The sequence below is a fragment of the Salminus brasiliensis genome, chromosome 20 (assembly GCF_030463535.1).
Source record: "Salminus brasiliensis chromosome 20, fSalBra1.hap2, whole genome shotgun sequence".
NCBI lineage: Eukaryota > Metazoa > Chordata > Actinopteri > Characiformes > Bryconidae > Salminus > Salminus brasiliensis.
In genome coordinates, this window is record NC_132897.1 from 21,811,280 (window position 1) to 21,834,145 (window position 22,866).

Genomic DNA, 22,866 nt, shown 5'->3' on the forward strand with positions numbered 1-22,866 from the left:
TTTTGACAAATGCCTGTGTAAGAATTCAGTTACATCCCAAAGGGCCACTGTCCTAGTCATGGAGGCCAGCGTACGTAGAGGCACAGTCTTCATGTCGGAGGCCCGAGCAATTACACAGCATGGAGAAGGGCGGTACAAGTAGGTCACCTCATAGGGTGACTGCTGGAGAAGAGTGTACATGCAAAACGTGGCGGAGTCTCCAGAGGGATACAGACGTCAACTGATCATAGAGGGCAAAAGAATGGCAACTCCACTGAGTCCTAATCTGCCCCTATAGAATGGGACAAAAACTAGGGGATGTTTTGGTAATGGTTCTTTATAAACAAGAAACATTGTAGGCATGGGATCCTGTAACACAAAGGTTAAGGCAGGCTGCATGTCCAGAGTGGTTTTCTTTGGGCTAATTCAATACTCCATAGAACAGGCAGGGGTCAAATTTAAGGGGGTCAAAATTAAAGGCAGGCAGGTACACACTAGGCAAGTGCATCATTCCAAGAGCCATAAAGCAGTGCAAGAGTCAAACTTAAGGTCACAGCAGGGCAGATAGGCTCAAAAACCAGGTACAACAACTTCACAAACTGGACGGTGTGGCTACAGGTATTCATTCTGAACAACCAGGAGCACACCACCCGCTTGTTTAATCGGTCAGCCAGTCTTTTAACAATTGACCACCAGTGTTTCTGCTTGGCTGGAATGAAAACCTGCAGCCACACTGAGGCCCATTGAGGACAAGATCGGACACCCCTATAATAGGCAAAACCTCAGGAGTAAGGTTTACCTCCTGATCTGTATCAGGCAATGGGCAAAGACCAGGAGGAGCAAGAGCTGGAAGAGTCAACGCAGAGTCTCTGAAGCAACAAATCAAAGAACCCTTTTTTTTCGTTCCATTTACAGTAGAACCCCTAATGATATGTGCAAGTGAAAAAGACCTTTAACAATTAGCTAACAATCTTTTACGAACCAAAGAGTGTAAACCAACAGCACTACTCTGAATGGAAATGACTACAGTGCTATAACTGATGACACTTTAAGCAAGCACAACTCTTGCTGTGAGGAGGACCAAGTGGGTTGACAAAATCTACGATGGTGTATCATCACCACTCTTCAAATCCCATCCCAACGAAAAAATACCCATACACAGTAAATTCCCACAATCCTCTGAAAAGCTCATAGGGGTTTGATAAAGACATCTGTGATTTGCGGGTCATGTGAGCCCGAGGAGCCACGTGCGAGCGAGCGAGAGTGAAAAGTGTGGGAAGGAAATCAAAAGAGGCTCTTCAAGAGGCCCATCGGCCAGCGGCAAGTGCTCCAGCCTGCTGAATTATGAATAAGCCGCTGATATCCTGTGACTGGGGGTGGGAGCGAGCACTTCCTTTCGGGCCAGAGTGGAGCTTGAATACCCGTACATTATTCATGGCCCAAGTGCTCCTGTTAAAATGACTCGATATTGGGAGTCAAGTGCAAGATTATCTTTCCTCTGTATGAAAATATTGCAGCCTTTTGTAACATTAGAGTTGAGAGATTGGCAACACAAAGGGGCCATGTGCAGGAGGAAGCGGGCGACAGATGTATTTGCTTAACTTTTGTTCTCCATCGATTCGGTGGAGACGGCTTGGGCTGAGAAAATCCCGTCTTGAGCAAAGTTCCGCAGGAACACGATTACGTTATTCTCAAAACAAGGCCCACAGCACCAACTGGTGTTCACGTCAGTCATAGTTCCTAAACAGTTTCGACGTGGATAGGAGCTAACTCCCCAATGTCAAATTTGTGGCGCTCAAATATCATGTCTGTTTTCTTAATAAAGGGCTTCCCCTTCCATAAACGTGGAAAACTACTCTCAGCACCTGCCTGTTGAAGCCAAATAAATTCCCCAAGACTGGGTTATTATGTATTTACTTATCTTTATACAGTTGTCAGTTTGCACATGGATAGGTGGATTTTGGGCCTCCCGCAAGACTAACTCCAGTTCGAGGCCAAGTCGGCCTCGAGAAACACATGAAACCACATCTCCCTACTGCCTCGGCTCCCTAGCTAACCGCTAATCCATGTGTTTGATACATTAGAAGCTTCCCCCCTCACTTTGTTCTGAAGGGGGACATGCTGCTCCTTCTCCTGCCAAGTCTGTTTTCTTTTTTCTCGTTCCCCTTCTTCTGCAATCCAGAAGATTATATGGGAGTCCAGGGGATTTGTCTAATTGGGTTTAATTAGGCTTGTGTCAGGGCTAGCGAGACCGAGACTGACTTAGCCGTGATGAAGCTAACGAGATAGCAACAAAAAAAAAGAGAGAGAGAGGGAGAAAAACCCTCCAGATGTAGCCAGGCCGCCTTTGCCGGATGCCCATGACGTTTGGCAGGCCAATTTGGAGCACCAGAGCAAGGCGAAAGGCTCTCTTCAGTCGTCCCTCAGAGGTAAAATCGATTACCACAAGCTAGCAAGGACCTCTGCACTCTTTCTCTATGTGCGTATCTATTACACACACAGCTAGCAGTGGGGAGCCATAACTCACAGTGCCCTTGGTTAGGCTTAAGCTGATTGTGGGTCAGAAAATCTCTCCTTTGGCTAGATGCATCCCAGCAGACATCAATTTACCCACTGAAGAGAATTAGCGTCAAGGCTGCATGGCCTTACGCTAGGCTTAGAATAGGATTAAGTAAGGCTGGCTGTGGGGTTGTGGGGGGGCTGGTTGGAGATGATCAGTTTCATATGGTTTGCATAGAGGATCATGGTAGTTTGGGATTGCGGGCTAAATTTGAGGATTAAGCCAGGGTAATGTAAATAGAAAAGGCTTACAGTAGGACATTAAGAGAGCTAGAATGCAAGCTCAAAAAACTGAGATCTTTTGCAGACCACATCACTAACCATGTGTGGCCTGTGAATTGACTGTCGAACCCCATACTCGGCATCTTGAATGTCAGGAAAAAGCCTGAAGTCACCAAAGCTCTATTTACTGTACAATTATGACTGGTCATACTATACAATTACCAAAGAACGGAACAATAACCCACTGTTCAGCAGTAGTATAACATCGTAGAGGACGTCATTTACTGGTTCCTTGCATGAAAATTGAAAATGGGGTTATGCAAATGTTTACATTTCTGGACACAGTATCAGGTTCTGCCTACAATACCCCTGTATGGCCATACTGTACAGTTTAATTTCATAATAAAGAAGTTATTATGAATATGGTTGGACTTTCATTCGCGAGAGTAACGAATATGACATGTTATTATTATGAAAATAGCGCGTTATCTTACATTTAAATTGTGGAGCTTATTTTGATGACACAATGTTCAGGCTACTTGGAAAAACACAGGGCGACCATGGTTGATTTTTAAACCCTGCAAATGCAGAGTAATACCCCGCTCACTGTAGTACTTTGAGTAGAGGTAGTGGATCTGACTCTGCTTCAGTGTACAATTATTCAAATCCAAGATGAACTCAGTCATGGAATGCAGTAATTATAGGCCAACGGCTGGAAATGCCACACGAAGAGCAGTTAAATAATAGCCCTGGATCCACAGTAACCTTTTGAAAGGAGATTATCTATGTAATATCCTATACCACAACACAGAGGAAGTCATCTCTGCAGGAGCGTCGAGGACCCAGGGCCTCTTGAAAATGAGACCAGAAAAGAAGAGCGATTCCTCTGACCATTATTGTCCTGACCCAAGGATTAATGGGAGGGACTGCCTTTAATGCATTGTGGTTCACTGTCAACCGAATGAAGCGCAAAACCAGTCTCTTCATGGTGGCAGCTAAGCATAGAACCAATTTGGGTTAAAAGTCAGCTTTGTCCTGATATCTACAGAACAGCCAGGCCCATGCCTGGCTTTATGATTTAAATACATCTGCAGTACTATCTTACAATGCTTGTGCCCCCGAGCCATGTCCATATCCATTTCTATAAACTTTTAAAAGGTTTAGGCACAAACCTCTGTGGCATTGCTTAAGGAACACTTTGCTTTAAAAATAAAGAACTTAAGAATACACTAGACCCCGTTTACACCTGGTCACTTCATGTGACTAGTATCTGGATTGTATCCTGATAAGCTTTTAGCCACATGCCTTTACACTTGGTGGTCAAATGAGTCTCCAGTTTGTCAAAAATATGCAAATTTGCTCTTTGTATGGCAATTATTACTGGTGTTTGATTATTCATTTTTATTCCATTTTCCATGCCCCCCTCTGAGTCTCAGACGTCTCAGTCTTTTCATCTCATATTAAAAACAAATACAAAAAAACGTACTTCGATTTTGATCATTTTTCTGATCTATTAACCATAACTATTTGACCAGGACTGTTAAATGTTTCTCTTTGGCTTTCAAATACGTTATTTTAGTACCTTATTAAAGGCTTTACAGAACCGGTGCATCCTACGAGGTTTATATCTTGGTTTTGGATCAGCATTGTTTTCCAAAAGTAAGTTTCCTGAACCAAACGAAATGCCATCATCTGGAGATCTTCTACTGATGGATCATAGGTCAGGTGGTCCAGAGGTTAGACTGAGTTTGTTCTGACCAAATAGGAGCTTTGGAGAAACTTTCTATTATTCATCATCAAGCTGAAAGCCTCTCTCTAGAACACCATTTATCCATTTGCATCCATGGCCGAACTGACTGTCTATTCATCCCTCACATTACGTTTGGGGCTCCACTGAATATTCCAAATCAGGGCTGCTAACTTTCAGGCTTTACGCAATGCTCACTTAAAGATTTACGTGATGATCATGCACTTTTATATAAGCGCCTTTTTTTGGGGGGGGGGGGGGGGGGTGTTAAATTGATATCCCTTGAAGGATGCACCTGAGCAAAAAAACAATCTGGGTAATAAGAGGCTATTCCCACTGGTCTGAATAAACAGAAAGGCTACTTGCCTGAAGCTGAAGAACCAACAGTATATTTGATTCTTTGTTTAGCCAGAATACGTTAAAATTTTGTTTTCTTTTTTTTAGAAAAAAAAGGTACAGTACCACGACCAGTTTGAGTAGATGGATTAAGAGGATTCATGTGTTTGCCTATTTGTAAATGGGTGAATGGATGTGTTTGATGCTGTGTCCATGTGCTCACATGGTCATCTGGGAAAGTAGTAAGCTGCATTTTTTTAAATTTCAGCAATTATCCTAACAGTGTGTCTCAGACCAAGCCCACAAGGGAGTTCAAAGGAACCTTAAGGACTGTCATGAGTGGAATGTTGAATTATTCTGAGGGAAATAAATCATAAGTAATTGGAAAGCCTCAAACATTAGGCTGCGTGTACTTTGCTGCCTGGTTTCCAATTTGTGTAATTACATTATTTTTGACAGTTTATTCACTCTTATTTACTGGGTGTATGATTCTATCCAATATTATAATGTTTAGGGGGGTGTTTTCACATGTAAACAGGTTCACATGAATACAGGTTGCAAATTACAGTGTTTGTAGATGTGCCAATGTAAGGCTTCTGCACTACATTTAGGGAACGAGCGAGCGAGAGAGAGAGACAGACTAGGGTCGTGTGTGTTATGAACTGAAAAGGTTTCTAGGCCAAGGAACAAATTACACAATGGTTAAAAAAAAAAAAAAAAAAAAAGGTTTAGCCAATATTATGGCTGGTTGCTTGGTCACAACATGGCATGGGCTTAAGAGGCCTTCAGAAGAAGGTCATTATCTCCATAACTTTGACCTAGAGTGTGGTAGCTTACTTCAAATCATCATAGAGCCTAACCTTGACTATTAGGGCTTAAATTCGGCCATAAATGTTAAAAGTTAAAACATCTGTAATAAAAAAAATTTACAGTCTTATCCGGACGGAAATAAAAATGACCACAGGATGAGTCAGTTTAGTACCCGAATGTTTGTATCAAGCGGTCACATTCACATTCTCCATTCACAAGTCTTATTTCAGTTTAGGTGAAGTACAGTTCCAATGGCAGTTAGATTTCATTTTCAGTTCTTGATTCGGAAAGTGTTTAGTATCAAACAGAGGATCTCTGATGGGTGAGTGCACTCAAAGACTAAATGTGGTGTGTAGCAGCATCCAAAAATCTTTAGTTTTTTCTTCAATCTGAGGCAACATCAGATTGGACTAAAATGATCAGATGGTCACTGAAGTCAATGAAAAACAAGAGGGAATTCTGCCTGTGAAGGAGAAGAGAGGATAAACACAGACATGGCCTGTTGAGACGGAAATAAAATGACTGGGAAAAAGGAAAATGCCCCAAATTTAATGCCAATCTGAATAGGGCTATTAACATATTAATATATTATCTTGTGTGTAGCAGTGTAAGAGTGATTATTTCTGGTGCAGATTTGCCACTGCTGTTCTCCATTTCTAACAACTGACTAAATACTGGTTAGACTATCACTCATTCACAGTTTGCAGGACTTCCAGGAGGCCTGGAGTGACATATTTTACCATAACATTTGTCTCTGCTGTAAATGAATGAGAATGGTTTAGGTGTCACTTACGATTTATATTACTACTATTATGTATATATGTTTATTTGTTATAAAATATATTATTTAACCTCCTAAGACCCGGACGTTTGTTTGGTTTGCATTTTTAATACGTCTTTAATTTGGCATTAGTAGGACCTAACAAGTATAAAAACTAAACATAGGCGTTTTTGCAAAAAACAATGTCCTTATATGAGGCCAACGGGTTAGAAAAATTAAGTATCATGGTGCAAAGAAGCAGAAATGTAATGTCCTCATATGAAGGTCTCAAGAGGTTAAATAGGAGTAGATTTAAATCTTGCAGCGGAGGTTTGGCATCACTGCTAAAATTAATGTTTTATTGAAGTGTCAAAAGTGTCTACAGAGAGCACATTTCTGTAGGATTACTGTTTTAGGATATGTCGTACTTAGCACTTTAGCTATTAAAATTTTAGGAGTAAAATGCAAAACATTATTTTTTTTTACTTTGATTTTCATTAACAAAACATGTTATTCAAACATTAGTATATGTAAGTACACACAAGCATAATTATATTGAACAGAAATGAATTAATAATTACAAGTAAGAAGCACTGAGTGGCTCAGTGGTCTAATGTACTACCACTATGGCCCGGAGACCACAAGTTTGAATCCTGATCCGCTTTGCCATCAGCTGCCAGAGTCTGAGAGGGCACAATTAGCCGTGCTCTCTCCGAGTGGGTAGATGGTGCTCTCTTCCCTCATCACTCTAAAAGCGATGTTGTCTGGTGTTTCTTAGCTGATGTGGTGGAACTGGGGACCTGGCACTCTCCTCTGAGCCTGTCGGCAGCCCAGCGATGGTAGTAGCTAATGCCTTGGTAGTAGCTTCGCATGTGTCAGAGGAGGTGTTTTAAGTCCTAACCCTTCTAGTGTTGGGAGGTTTGTTAATGCTAGGGGGAGCTATGAACGGGTGCATTAAAAGGGGAAAAAGACATTCTTTAGGCCTGACAGAGCCTCAGGGTTCTGCCTACAAATAATTACTTAAGCTATAAATATTATTTTAATATTAGTTTTGTCTGCACTTATAATAAGGGTGCCAAAACGTGACATCGTAGAAGAACTACTTTTGCTTCCCTAATCAGTCCTTCAATGGATAAAACATTACAGAATCCTTTTCTATATGAGATATATGTATGAAGAACCTTTTAAAAGTTTACAGAATCTGCATATCATTTTAATGGTTCCATACAAGTAAAGGAGTTTCCTAAAAAGTCCAGGCCTAGAATCATTTTGGAGCCTATATTTTTAAGAGTGTTTTGAAGAACATCTAAACAGAAGTGACAGAAATGGCCCTGATTCAGACATTTGTAGCTTGCTAAAGGCTTGGCACTGAAGGCATCCTGCGCTCTTGCTGTGTTTGCTCATTACGTTTACTTCTCAAACATGGAGGAGACAGGCTGGTGTCGACACAGGCTGGGGAGCATGTGGTTTTTTGACCATGCAGCTTCAGGAGCTCCAAAGAGGAAGTACTGTAGATATTTTTCTAGCTATTCTCAGAAATATGCTTCTTCTTCTCTCATTTTTAACCAGTATATTCCCCCAATTTGGTCATCGCTATTCCACTTACTAGCTAGGTCTCCCCTTCTAACACAGTTCTACTAATATTAGTAGGGTGAAGGCTATCACAGGCTTCCTTTGAGTGATGTAAAAAATCAGCCTGGATTCAGGTTACACAGAATTGAAGATTGGCCATCTTGAAGGCCATGCTTTAAACACTCAGTTACACTCCAGTATAGGAGAGCATTATAATGCCCTTGTCATGCTCTTATTAGAACTTACCAAGCTAGTAGCTGATGATTAACTCTCCAAGCCAATAACTGTGAATGAACTACTTCATTAAGCTTCACTAGGAGGAATTAAGCATAGTTCAGAGAACTTTTGCTTGTGTATTATACACCAGAAACGTATGCAACTCTTACCTGAGAGATGAGGCTAAATGAAATATGCTAATTAATGAACTCTGTAATTAAATAATTCATTAGTTTTATTAAAGGCCCATCAGATTTCTTTTTCAGTAGTTTGATGTTTTCTTTTGATTCTCATTAAAACCTCCATAGCAAATTCTCATTTCCCAGCTGCTCGTCAACGTTGATATGAAGATTGTGACGTTGGCTGACCCAAATTCAGTGTCAATTTGACGTAGAATAGTAGCGACAGCTGATGTTATTTTGTTGGGTTCAAATTGTGATGTTTATTGATGTTTATTAATACAGACATTTAGTCGTGAGTTATGGACACCAAAATCCAATCCCAGATCCCAGCGTTGCACCGTAGAGCAGTGGAACTCTGCTGTGTTCTCTGGAATAGTGAATGGTTCTCCATCCAGTACTTCTAGGATGAGTTGAGGAGTGGGGATGAGGTGGTGCAGTGATCATCCAACATCCTGACCTTGCTAATGCCGCTGAATGCAATCACATCCTCACAGCAATGCTCCAAAATCTAGTAGGAAGCCTTTTCTGCACAGTAGAGCCAGATACTCCAGCAAGGGCAGGTTAAACTCTATTTAATACCCTCAATATCTGAAGAAACAATCAGCAGCTCTGCTGTGCCTGATTCACTCTTACCAGTGCAACACACACTAACACACTGCCACCATGTAAGTATCACTACAGTGCTGTGAAAAGGAACCACCACCCAAATAATACCTGCTCCGAGGTGGTCCTGTGGGGTCCTGGCCCATTAAAGAACAGGGTGAAAGAGGTTAACAAAGTATGCAGAGAAATAGAGGGACTATAAAGTGCTCCTATATGGTAAATGGAGCTGATTTAATGGACAGAGTTTATTCCAAATCAGGGGTGGTCATAATATTCTGAGATGACTGGGTAAATATTGACTAATGACGAAGTAATGAGAAGCTATATGGTTACCAGCTACACCCCTAAAACAAAGGTTCTTCAAAAGGTTCTTGGCAACGCCATAGAAGAAACACTTTGAGTTCCAGAAAGGATCATTCTGTGAGTGTGAAGAACCTTTAAATTGACCCTTAAACCCTTAAAAGGTTCTTCACACTCTCAGATCTCTTTTACAAAATGGTTATTTATGGAAATTAAAGTGGTTCTTCTATGGTATCGCTCAAAGAACCCACTGAAGAACCTTTCATTTTCAGAGTATACTGGCTTGTTAAGGATTAACAGACATAAAAAGACACTACAGTGTCAGACAAAAACTGTCTTGCCATAGATCCTCATTAATATATCATATTCAACAATTTTCTGAAATATTTTGGACACAATTGTCCCAAAGGTTGTCCCAAAGGCCCTTTTTTATTTACTTACTTACTAATTTATTTATTGATCATTTATTATTTTAATCAAACAAAAAAAATCTGAATCCAAAAGTCCCACCCATTTATTCCTCCAAAATCTGATCCAGTATTATCTGCTAACCATGACATCATGACCAGAGCATCTCTATCTATATAACAATGTGGTATTGTGCTTGTTGAGTAAGCCACCTCCTTATTAAACTGTACGATGTTTAATTTTTAATATGAGAACAGACAAGCCCAAAGTCCATAAGACCTCTATGGTGCCCTAGCCTAGGGCCACAGAACCTATTTTTTAAGGTTTAGCCTACAATCAAGCTGAATTTCCCCAGAGATCCCACATTAATACCAGATCGTGATCCCCCTTATTAAACCTGACTATCACTTCAGCTGAGCAATATCTCTGGGCCTCCGCCACACAGTCGCGCCATTGAGACCCGCGGTGACCTGCTCACTGTAAAGGAAACAGCACGTGTCGTTTAGCGAGTCCTCGACCTGCTCAGTGTCCTCACAGCCGGGTTTTTAATGGCTACAACAGGGCCCCAATTTTGTTGTCATCTGCAGGAAGGCCGAGGAAAAAACAACACAGACTCTTTGACAGCCGTGAGGACACCTAGACCACTATTATTAATAGTAGCGTCGGCCACGACAGCGAACAGTGAACAGACTGGGCTCTTGTATGGCCGCCTTTTATTCCCCCCTCTGCCCCCCCCCACCCTTCCCCGTTCCCCAAACCCCCGGCTTATGAAATATGCACAACGCAAACAGAGGTGGGGCTGATGCATGGTCCTGCTTCCACCACTACTAACCACTACATGTCCAGGGCTATTACTTATTTATAAGACACGCTGGGTAAGTGCCAAAACGGGCCTTCGTTTTATTCCTTTACGTGCAATAAGGGTGCCTTTGTAATGCTGTGTTTACATTGCGGCTCTGCTAAAGTGATATCACACACACACACACACACAAAAGAGAGAGAGAGGGGCTGAAATTAGTTATGGCGTTCAGAGCAAGGGTGCAACGATTACCATAAATATTTGGATGTGTCATCGGCTGAGGCATAAGTTGTGGCGGTGCTGTGGAGTGTCTGTGGTAACGGTGGCTGACTAGTTGTTTCACGGAATTACTTTTTAAAGCCGTACTCCGATTTCACATGAAAGGAACTTGGACATAGCCAAGCTGTTCTATGGTGTGGCGCTGGTCTGTTGGGCTGCATCACTGTCAGCAAGGCCTGGAGCAGTAGAATAAGATAACAGAATTAGGCCATTTTGGGGCCACATTTCCACATTTGTGTTTAAAGTCAAAGCCTGTGGTGTTGTCGGACCATCCACTAGCTTCAATTCATACACCTCAATGCACACATACACACACAAAGAAACACACACTGCATTGTCTTTCTGAGCATTTCTATTGACCTCCGTCACTGAATATTAGGAATGTGAGCTTGAGGGGTTTTCCAAATTAAGTTTTTTTTTTTATGGTTTCTGTTGCACAAAAACCTTGTATCTCCATTTTGCTGTTTTTCACTCTTTGACATGATGTGAATCTGGTAGTTGTTCTTTATATTATGTCAAAAAGTAATGATGTATGGATAACAAGAAATGGTCTACATGACTTAAAATCTATAAAGAATGACGTCCATTCAAAGTTAGAAGTTTTTTTCCTTCTCATGTACAGTCAGAATATGCTAATATAGGTCTACTGTATTCAATATCACTGTTATTAAATGTTTTGCATAAACTGTAATGGTTTAGCTTTATGTTTAGAGCACTTTTGACTAAAAATTCTGGAAATGAATGAAATTGTTAAATATATAAACATTACATTTTATTATCAATATCAGGACAAAAGCATATCTACAAATGTTTAATGTGAAACTTTTAACTTTTTAACTTTTTGGAAGTTAACATAAACCAATTTTTTACCAACGCTGCCAACCTTAAGCTTTATTTTAAAAGGTTTTCTAGATTTAGTTAAATTGTGAAGTAGCATATTAATTTAAAGTAAGCCTACAAATTGATCGACAAATTCATTCTTACTAAATACTTGTTCTGAAGTTGTAGATCATTGTAGAGGTATTTCTGGTAATATTAGCATTAGCTTTAGTCATTAGTAAATCATACATGTTAGAAATGTGTTTATTTACTTTAAAGTTTAAATAAAAGAACAAGACAAAAAATATGTTCATGGACATGTTTAAAATGATCTCTGACATCTTCAGTCTAGAATATTTAGTCCCCACACACAATCTTTTAGCCTTTAGCCTTTTCGGGGGCGTCATTTACAGTGAGCTTATTTTGGATCATTTTAAAAGATGTAATATTCTCATTTTCAAATCACTGAACTCCTGTTGGTGGGTTAAAGGGCATGTTGGCCTAGCCTTTTACTAGCCATTAATGTTATTTCATATGCTATAGCACAGCACTAAATCCTTTAGCTCAATCGGTTTTGTCAGCAATCACAATTTTGTATCTGTATTGTGTTTTCATACAGCGATGTACTCTTATTACAGTGTCCAGCAGGCTCTATGCAAATGTGACATGCAAAGAAATCCTGACTGCTAGCATAGCTACTGACGTAGAGACCCAAAAATACAGACATGATATCCAGCTGCCTAAAAGTATTACCTAGTAGCAAGAAATTAAACACAAAGCATTTAACACAGTCCACCCTAAAGTACTTTGCCAAAGGGCTTATAGCTCCTCCCACCTTCGGGATACATCACCAGAAGGGGGATTTCCTAATCTTTAACCTAGAAAACCCGCTCTAGAGACTGTTAGAGCACTGTTGTAGGACGTGAGTAGGCATGTTAACAACAGTTGTAGCAATGGTTACATTTTCATTTTGACCAGAGTGTTCCTCTAAAAGAATAGAAATCGAGGTCTTAAATTCACTGCGTAAAGCTAATATTAGAAACTTTTAATGAAAGTAAATGATCAAGGCAGTCAGGTTGCTTGTATTTTACATTAAAACACCACACATCAGTTTTTACATTAACTGTATGCTGATATAATATGTCTAACCAAACTCTACTTGTCTCAGGAACCGAAAAAGGAAGCCAACTTTTTAGATGTTTTAATTTACTAACTTTTTTCCTAATGAGAAGCAGCCAGATATCTTTATACATGTTATTAAAGTGGCAGTCCTTAAAGTTTTTGCATTTCAATTGAAAGCAGTAGTTTTTCTGAGTGAGGAGGGGCAAAAATATTGTAATAAATGGTATCAGTGTGCTGCACAACCATCCCTGCAAAAGCATGATATAGCCATTCTAAAAACAGAATGGCCTGGTAGGTTTTCGTGGGTGTTTTCCTGACCATGTCACGTCTTGCAGGATCCAGCACCATTAGCTGGTTACCTGAGCAGCCACGGTGCTGCTAATGGCGCTGATACAAACAGAACGGCTACTGAGGAATCTGTTGCAAATGTGGAGATATCAGAACGGCAGACTCCCTCAGTATTCACCCTTTGTCAGAAAGACACTGGCTAAGGACTACACCACAGTGCATATTTTAGAGGTGCACGTCGGCCATGCTCAATGCAATTACACATTCTCCCCAGAGAGGTCTCCTAATCTCCCAAACTTACAGACTATTGCTTTTTAAAAAATCCTCAACTTTTTCAATAAAAGAGTTTAAAGAAGTTAGTAAACTGTGTTTTTGTGATGTCATAAAAAACAGCACATTTACATGTACAGTATTCCCTACAGCAGTTCAGCTACACTGATCCACGCCAGAGTTACAAGGAGTGTTTCAGGCCAGACTGCTTTTTGAATGAGGCACAATACAGGGCAGCCAAGCCCTGTATAGATGTCATTAGCACATCGGTCTTAAAGGCACAGATGCCAAAAGGTTGGTAAGTGGTCTTGTAAAATGAATGACTTCTTTTTTTTTTGATGCATAAAAGCACCCAAACATTAGAGAAAATAAAATAAGAAAAATGGAGAACATGAGCCTTTTCAAATATTTTGCTTACTTTCCGTCATCCTGGAAACATTTAGTCCCCACAAAGAGCTAAATACATGGACGCACACTCCATTGCCTTTTGGGGAGTTTTCCAGCTCATTAGCGACACCTGCATTTGTGTCAGATTGATACATTAGCTACTCTCTACATGTGCTCGCCACTGAACCTGTCCGCTTTTCTTTTGAAGAGCTTTTTTACAGTAATACAGCATGTCATGATAACAAACACTGTTACCATATCAACAAAACGCTCTGCAGTCTTTGTCCAACAGACAAAGGCGGCATCACCCACAGATTCCACAAAGCGAAGTGAAGTCATCCTAGGCCATGGGCTTGCAAGGCAAAGCTGTTTGGCATATTTTTCTTTGATCGCCCATAACATGCTTTCTCCTCTGGAAGAAAAAAAAAAAAGGACGGAGGAAAAACAAGGCTTTACGGCTTCTTCCCGCAGAGCTGTTCTGTGGTTACAGGGATTGCTTCTTCTAGTTGTCAGAGTGCATCCTAACAACAGGAGCCCGCAGGCCTGATCTTTCAGCATGCTAATGCAAGGCTCACACAGATTCAGTCTAATGAGAGTGATGCTTCCACTGCTCCTCTACAGCGCAGGACTCGAGCCGCCGAGCTGGAGAAAAGACAGCAACGGTGCAGCGCACATGCCCTTATGACCTCTGTCTGTTATTGCCTCGCTTTAATGCAACCGTGTGCTCGATTTCGCAAAGCGTGTTATATGTGCGAATATAATTATGGGCCAAAAATAATTAATTCAATAAATAAAAGCATGGTCTGTTTATACACTGCCCATCAAAATGTTTGGGAAAACTTCATGTTATAACCCTTATAACATTTTAAAAAACAATAAATAAATAAATAAATAAATAAATAAGAAAATAATGTTTTTTTCATGCCAATAAATAAATACATAAATACATAAAACAACTAAATAAAATAAACTAAAAAAATCACTGGACACTGTATTATCCACTGAGTCTAGCAGAAGTTTGCATTTTCTATCATGCCACTGACTGACGAGGGGAAAGGGAGGGCCATCCTTGTGATGGATGACTAGGGCATCATCGATGATTGAACTGAACATCTGCTTATGATAAGGGTGCGATGTTCCCCTTTGAGTCATTGTTCCTCTAACTGTTTCTTCCCCATGATTTTAGGAAGTTCTCTATAACCACCATTCCAATCGGTTTACTCATGAGTGATCTGAGATCTGAGATCAAAGATACATTCCTTTAAAAACCAGGACTGTCATCCGTGGTAAAGTTTTTGGGCCTAATTTGTCTTTGTGCGTGCATCCACAAATGTATTGTGTTATATTCATTCTAGTCGAAATGGCAAGTTCTTACTTTTCATGAGGTTTGGAGGAGATTAGACAGAAAATAAGGAGAAAGTCAGGGAGAGGTTTCCAAAACTGAGTTCCACATTTGCAGATAACAGATATGATAGGAAAATAGGAAAAAATATGAATTCTAGCAATCATGCAAGACCTAATAGACCACCAACACGGTACCTCTCAGATAAACCGCACCTAAAGCTTTGAAAGAGCTCCACTCTCACTTCTGATCTGGAAAAAATCCACATCTGTCTATACTTTCACTGTGAGAAGACTGTGTAATGCTCTGGAAGATTTTACTGAGCAACCCCAACATACAAAAACTCAAACTGCTAAAGTCGATGCTGTTCTTAGAATAATAGACTCTCTACCTCTAGATGACTCCAGATCTCAGCATCATTTAATGTGTTTGGGATTACTTGGATGGTGAGCAACAGAAAATGCTCCTAAAACAGAACTAGAAAAATCCCCCTTCTGATTTCTACAGAAAACCTAAAAGCAGCTTTCTTGAAAAGAATGGAAGCTGTAATGTAGCTCTAATGACACACTGCTCAAAAATCTAATGGTTATAATGCTGCTGTCCGATGAAAAACATGTCCATCTTTATTTTAATCCGCTTTTAGAGTTCTCCATGCTTTGAACCCTGTAGCTGTTCTAAATAGACCAATAGAAATACTCTAAATTGCTTGGAAAAAAACTAATTTACACTGACTCAAAGTTAAGAACATTATTTAATGGTTGCTTTGGCAGGACGTGATATAGATTTGAGGTGGTCTCTGTCGTTTGCACTGCAGATCTCCTGGGATGTTCAGCACAGCAGTCTCTAGAGTTCAGGCTCAGAATGGTGGAATTATGAAAAACATCCAGTAATAAGCTGTTCTTTGGGTAGAAACACCTTCTAAATGAGACAGGTCAACGGACAATGATCAGACTGGTTCCAGTGGAGATACAACTGTGGTGTGGTGAGCAGGCTACAAAGGACACAGACTCCCCGAAACTGGACAGTCAAAGTCTGGAGGAACATAGCCTGAATCTCGATTCCTGCTGAGGCTTACAGATTTCTATCTATTTACTATTTAAAGTAGCTTATAGATCACAACAACAATAGGCTACCCTTGAATATAAAAGAAAAGAATGACCAACATGAGAAGTGAAAGTAGACGTTGAAGCTTGCAAGATAATGAGGGTTATGCTATTAGGTACATAAGCAGGAACAAGCTCTAAACTACATCATGCACTGAAACAGACAAGGTAGGGAACAGCTGCCAGCTCTCCAGATCTGCGGAGGCATAATGTCGGTGACTATGCCTGTAACTATGTTTCTAAAAACCTGTCTAAAAGGTGCTACATAAATACAGTAGAATTGAAAACCTTGGAACAAGGCATGGCTTGTGAATGCTGTGAATGATAGAAGCATGGCTGTTTGGGCTTGGCAGCTGAGTATTTGTGGGAGATGCTTGTTGGTAAATGGGTCAGAGGAGCAATTTCCACCAGAGAAAGATGCCTGTTTATTAGATAACGTGGAAAATATGCCTCAATTGTGTCTAAGAAACAGCGAGCTCCGAACACACGGCTCGCTCGAGAGTCCTCGGAAAACAGCAAAGCAACCATCCTTCATATCACACAGCCTGTAATTGCTTAAGAGCAACTGTCTACACTGAGCCACGTGTATTACCACAATGTAGGTCAGTCTTTCCTCGCCGCTCTCCTCCAGTCACTTTAACCCTCCTGGACTCTCTTATATTCAATAAAACTCTTCTTTTTATAGCTAAATTAGCTAATAGAAGATTTTCTACCCCAAAAAAACTTTATATATGCATATGCATTTAATCCAGATCATTTAATCCAGATCAATAAGCATCACAGTTTTCCTGTGTAAAAATGAGCATATAAATATAATTTTTGCAATATGTAAAATTTCAAAATCAATTGTCAATTTATAATATATCAATGTCACAAAAACTATGGACTTAAACATACCCTCTAATCAGCCAGCAGCAGTTTAGCTCCTCCCATTCACATGGCAGTTATTAAGAAGTGTTTGAAACCAGACTGCTTGGTAAATGAGGCACATTGCATAGCAGCTAATCAGAAGTTAATTTGCATATCTATATCTAAATGGATTTAAAGGGATGGTAACAAAACCAGATGGTTTACCTGTTTATGCATAAAGAAGCTCGGAAAAATGTTTACATAAACCTGAATTAAGGCTGTTGTTGGTCAACCTATAAAATGTTAGAATTGTTCATTAGTAGGAAAAAATAAAACAGATTCTAGAAATATTTGGATAACGGCGTTTAAATATGTTAAATTATTTTTGAAAATGATTACCACTTACAAGAGTCCCATTGTATGACAAAATCTGCTTCCAAATAGCTAAACCACATTTAAAGCCACTGTAAAATATTTATTTTGCATTGTATATGAATGTGCTCTGAAATCAGTGCAGTATACTACTTGACTACTAAAACATGCTGGCTACACAACTCAATACTGGGTTACCGGGCAGAATTTGCCACTAACAAGTTGTGCGAGCAAATATGTCTAAAAACATTTTTGAAGAGTTTTGAATTTTTGTCAATCACTGAATTGAAACCACATGGAAAATTGTTAGAAAATGCACTTTATGCCACAAAAGTGTATTAGTCACATACATTGGTACAACAGACATGGTACAACACCACAACATCACAGTAAATCTAGCCCAGTAACTCTACAATCTTAAGGGTTAAAGCAACAGTATGTAAAATTTCTACTTTAAAATACTGTCTTCAAAATCACTGTGACGCTTCACTGACGTGTATTAAGGTAAATAGTGTCTTTATTGTCTATACTCAGGCCTCAGCGCACTTCTAATCATACTATGTAACATTGGTCAAGCGGGCAGGACAATGCTCTCAAAAACTTTGTAGCGCTGCAAAACCCGAGTCATATTAATTATTAGTAATATTATTCTACTGCCTCAGTCCACATGCTTCTTTCACTTCCAGCGACTGTATCTCTGTATCTCGAAAAATCAAGAAATGCATGCAAGCATGTGTCTTTCTAGGGGTGGCTCAAAGCACAAATTCCATTTCCAGACTGTAGGAGGAGCCCAAGAGCAAGATATACTGTTTCTCCATAATTCTGCTTTAAACATCAGTTCTGTATATGCACTGACCACAGACAAGCTCCCGCCATAAGAGGCAGTCATGCTATTGTCAGAAGCCCTGCCAGGGGCCTTCAGATGGGTAGCCACTGTGCCACACTCCCTGAGCTCCACCATCCACTCCTTGCCAGGTTGATGGCATTGGCATGTGCAGAGCTGCTGCTGTAAAGACAGACAGACAGACAAACAGACAGGCAGGGGACTCCTTTCCTCCTCTTCACTTCTCCTCCTCCTGCTCCTCTGCCATCTGTCTTCAGGACGAGCGTCTGGCAGAGGAGATGCGGGCCTCCCCTGCTTCCCGAGGAGCCAAGGAGCGGCCCCCTAAATCACTGTGGCGGCCTCCTCCTCCGTGATGGATCTGCTTCATTTAGCAGGAGCAGGAGGCGCAGAGGGAGGCCTTGTCCTGCCAGACTCACGCCAGATCCTCGGCCTGCGCCGTACACAAACACTGAGAGCATGCCAGCTGCAGGAGCAGTGGGGTCCCCCCATTTACACACACTCAAACTGACACCCTGAGAGCTAGTGGCCAAAATAGAGGCTACTTGGACTGGACTGTATGAAGGGCTCTTATTTCAGACATGTTTTGCGCTGTCGTTGTGCAGATCTTTATTTGTTTTTCTGAAAATAGAACTCTTTTTCAGACATTTAACCCCAGCAGCTTTAGGGGACCCCGGTGGGCCCACACTCAGGCTAATTTCGTTACTCTTGAATGGGCACAACCAAATAATTTAAAGTAGTTATTGATTAAGTCCTAAAAGGCTTTTTTCTTTGCACCATTTTCTACCCCCTTTTTGTTACTGTCTCTTCAAGATTGCTATAAATGCTTATTCTTCTCTGTGCTGGTGTGTCATGCCTCATTCAGAAAGCAGTCTTTGCTGCAACACTCCTTAGATATCTTCATCATGAAGCAACAAAGTCTAATCAATTTCATACATATACCACTACAGTGAATCCCAAGACATTTCTACCATTTGCACAAGCTCCTTTCCAATATTGCCAATTGCTAACATATCAAATGTTTACAAGGGGCTTCTGTCCACTGGTGGCACTGTTTTACCAAATACGCACAACCCAGCCTCATATACTCAAAGAAGAATTGAGAAAACAGTGGCACCATGGCTTTCTGCTTTTCTCCGTTATGAAGCCTCTAAAAAAGAGGAAACTCCTGCAGAAACGGTAAGAACTTCACATTCTACCATAGTTCTGGTTATGTTTAGGTTAAGGGTTTGGTTAAGGTTAGGGTTAAGGTAAGGGTTAGGTTAAGTTTGGACTATGATCAGATTTCAATTACGTTTAGGAGTGATAGGTCAAAGTTAGAATAAGGTAGGCGTAGCAGGCTTAGGATAAGGTGGAGGTTCAGGTAATAAAACGACACTGATTGCTTTGTAACAATCTCTGTTCAAATTGTTTGATTTCTGCATGCATGGGCTCTTTCATAACTGAATAATATCAATACTTCTAGTGTTGTTTGCTGTTGGATAGAAAACATTCAATATACCCAGCTCACTTTTGTTGTTATTCCAGTTATTTAAAAAAAAGTATAAAAAGTGGCCAAAATATCTACTTTGCCACAGTTCAACACATAATTATTGCCTATGTGGCACATATCGCAAATTACAGTAGTATCTGTGTGAGAATTCCAATGCCAAACCAGTATAACCATCACTAACCAGTATGAACATAATGGATCTTAACATCTCTTATTTGCCAAAAAAAACTCTTGATGATCCACAAGTCTTATAATATAGTGTTCTGTGGACTGATGATTTAAAAGCAGACACTGCTTTTCCACAATAAGATAATTGTCCCAACAGTCAAACATGGTGGTGGTAGTTTTGTTAGTGTGGAGAGGCTTTACAGATTAAGGGTCTTGGCAACTTGACAAAACCAGACTTGATAAACTCTGTCTTGTACTGTATACGAATCTCAAGCAAAAACAAGAAGTCCTTATTTGAACCTTATTGAGGTTCTGTGGCAGGACCTTCAATTGTCAGGTGAAAAACTCTGCAATGGGTCTGAATGAAAGCAATACTGCAAATAAGAACAGGCCAGAATTCCTCCACAGTAATGCTAAAGACTGATCTCTGGGTTCAGGAACTGTTTGGTTGCAGTAACGTTTTTTTACACAGGTGATATGGCTGTCACAAAACTTTGTTTTTAACTGTGTTTGTAAACTTGGGAGGACTGTGCATCCCATTTTATTACACTGTGTATGTGGTTAAATAGTTTAGTGTGCTATAATTGCAAAAACAGCAAATATGTTTTTTTTTTCACAGCATTGTAAACGAATAAGCAATGATCATCACCCTTACATTATATGAAATGAGGAAGGAAAGTGAGTCAGTAAGTTGCCAGTGAGTGTATTTAGCGCAGTAAGTACTTTGTAGTCAATCTATATGCAATTTATTAAGAGGTCTAACTGCCCGGTGTTCCATTTTACCATCTAAAGCTTACATTCTAGTAGTTACATGGAAAAGTACATTGAGGGATCAATTTCTATTGATCAGTTTCAAAACCTTGTTATTCGTACGATGTTTACACTGAATGAACACCTTGTATATGTGTCACAGTTGAGATGTAGCCTTGAGAAACACACACCAGTGTTTAAAAACTAAAAGCTGTGTAAAAGTCTATGTGATAGGTGTCATTAAAACAATGTGAATTCAAAACATCCAGCTCAAGACCAGCTTTTGCTGATTTCTATTGATTGTAATACATATTATTTGAATGTTTTACTGAACAAATTTGAACACTTATTGCCCAGATAAGGAGTTAAATGAATTTCTCATTTTCACAGGGGCTTAAAACCTTTGCACAGTATGATATCCGCCTATTCAGCCTTAAGCATTTCAGCTCTTTCCCATTGAAGCTAATTAAAGTTGATTGAAGTAATAAGGAGTGTTTCTGCCTAGACTTATTTTTGAATGAGGGCAGCCAATCAGAGCAGAGCTCATTTATATAGCACAATTACAAATAGAGGCTGTTTAATTTTGAGGGATGAATAGAGGTTGTAAAAAGGAATTATGCCAGGTTTGGCTACACTATACAATAAGTGGACATCAGAGGAAAAGGAAAAGACGAGGAAAACGTAGGATATGGACTTTTTCAAATGCCACATCATTTTTTCTATTTTAACTGTTAAATGTCTGTTTTCACTGACATATAAAAAAACTACAAAAATACGAAAAATACAGTTTTATTATAATACAGAAAGGATTTGGTTTTACAGGATGTTGAATTTAGGGCTTCTGCTGGTGTGGTCGGTGTGTCCAACTGCTTCTTTTTTTTTATAGCAACTGTTCATGGAAGAAAGTACACTATGCAGCCCGAGTTACTGACTAAAATTCAAACTCCAGTGTCATAGCCACTCATTTCAACGTTTAGACCTCTTTTATCTCATTGATTGCTTTTTCTGTCTCTATGAGTCATCTAAGCGCAGGCATGGCATCGGTGGGACCATCTAAACGAAAACGAGTTCCCTGAGATGAAGAGGTCACGGCCACAGGCGTCCAACCAGTTGCTATTTGGGTCCCACGCATTACATCACTTTGAAATGGAGCCGAGCACGCGGGGCTTTGACTCCTCAATGCTCTCTTTTTTAACAAGCTCACTGTTAGTCTTCGGGATTTACCCTCCGCTACACTTTAAGGTTTTCCGTTCCAGAGTGAGACACAAACCACATCACATCCATAGTTTGTCGGCCTGGACGGGCCAACGAGAAATCAATTCCATGACTGCTCAGTTTCAGGCTTCTTATACGAGATGTATGTGGTGGGTAGCTCATGATTTATGGTTTAGATCTAAACTTCTTTTCTTTTTCTTTTTTTTTTGGCAAATCATCCTGTAGAGCATGGACCCAAGACCAAATGAGAGTGCTTCCCTCAATGGAAAGGCTAGACTGACCACGAGGATAGCCAATAAAACGTTATGAGTTTCTCCAAAGGAGCAATCGGGCAAATCAGTGCATACTCTTAATATTTTCTAAGTCTCACTAGTGATATTTAATAAGGGCCCTTGAGTAAAATGCAGAAATTTTCAGTTTCAATGAGTTTTGAGTGGAAGGCCAGCAGCTTTCAAATGCCTGGTTGATATAACAAGAGACAGAGTATCTTTTTGCCTGACACTACACAGTAGATTTGGTGGTCACAGCCAATATAAGCATTTGCAGAAATGTCAAAGTACTACAAATGAGCTGTATCTTAAATGGCATGCAAATGTTTCCATGGTCAAAATGTTGGTTACTGTGAATAGAGTAGGTGAGTAGGTGAACTGGTGAAGTGATCTTCAAAAATTTTGGAAAGCTGTATCATTATATAATAGTGTATTATTTTTGTTTTGTACATTTTTTGGGCATTTCATCAGACCTGAATTACCTTGTAAAGGCTATGGCCTGTTCACAGTCAATGTTAGGAAAGGTCAGGAAAAGCAAATTTCAAAGCTTTATAAAAAACTCCTCTGGGCAGCTGCCTAGCACTCTGAAAGTGAGAATAAGTGATGCCCACCCAAGCAGAAGGCTTTACAAAAAATAGCAAAGCGTTAGTAATGTAATTGCCGAAAGTGGCCAAAAGTGTTGATTTTTTTTTTTCCAGAAAATCATTACAATTACACATGTTTTGTTAAACACATTATTTCCTTATTTCCTTTGTGTGTGTATTGGAACAACACACAAAAAGCAGAGGTAAAAAAGGCAAATTCCGC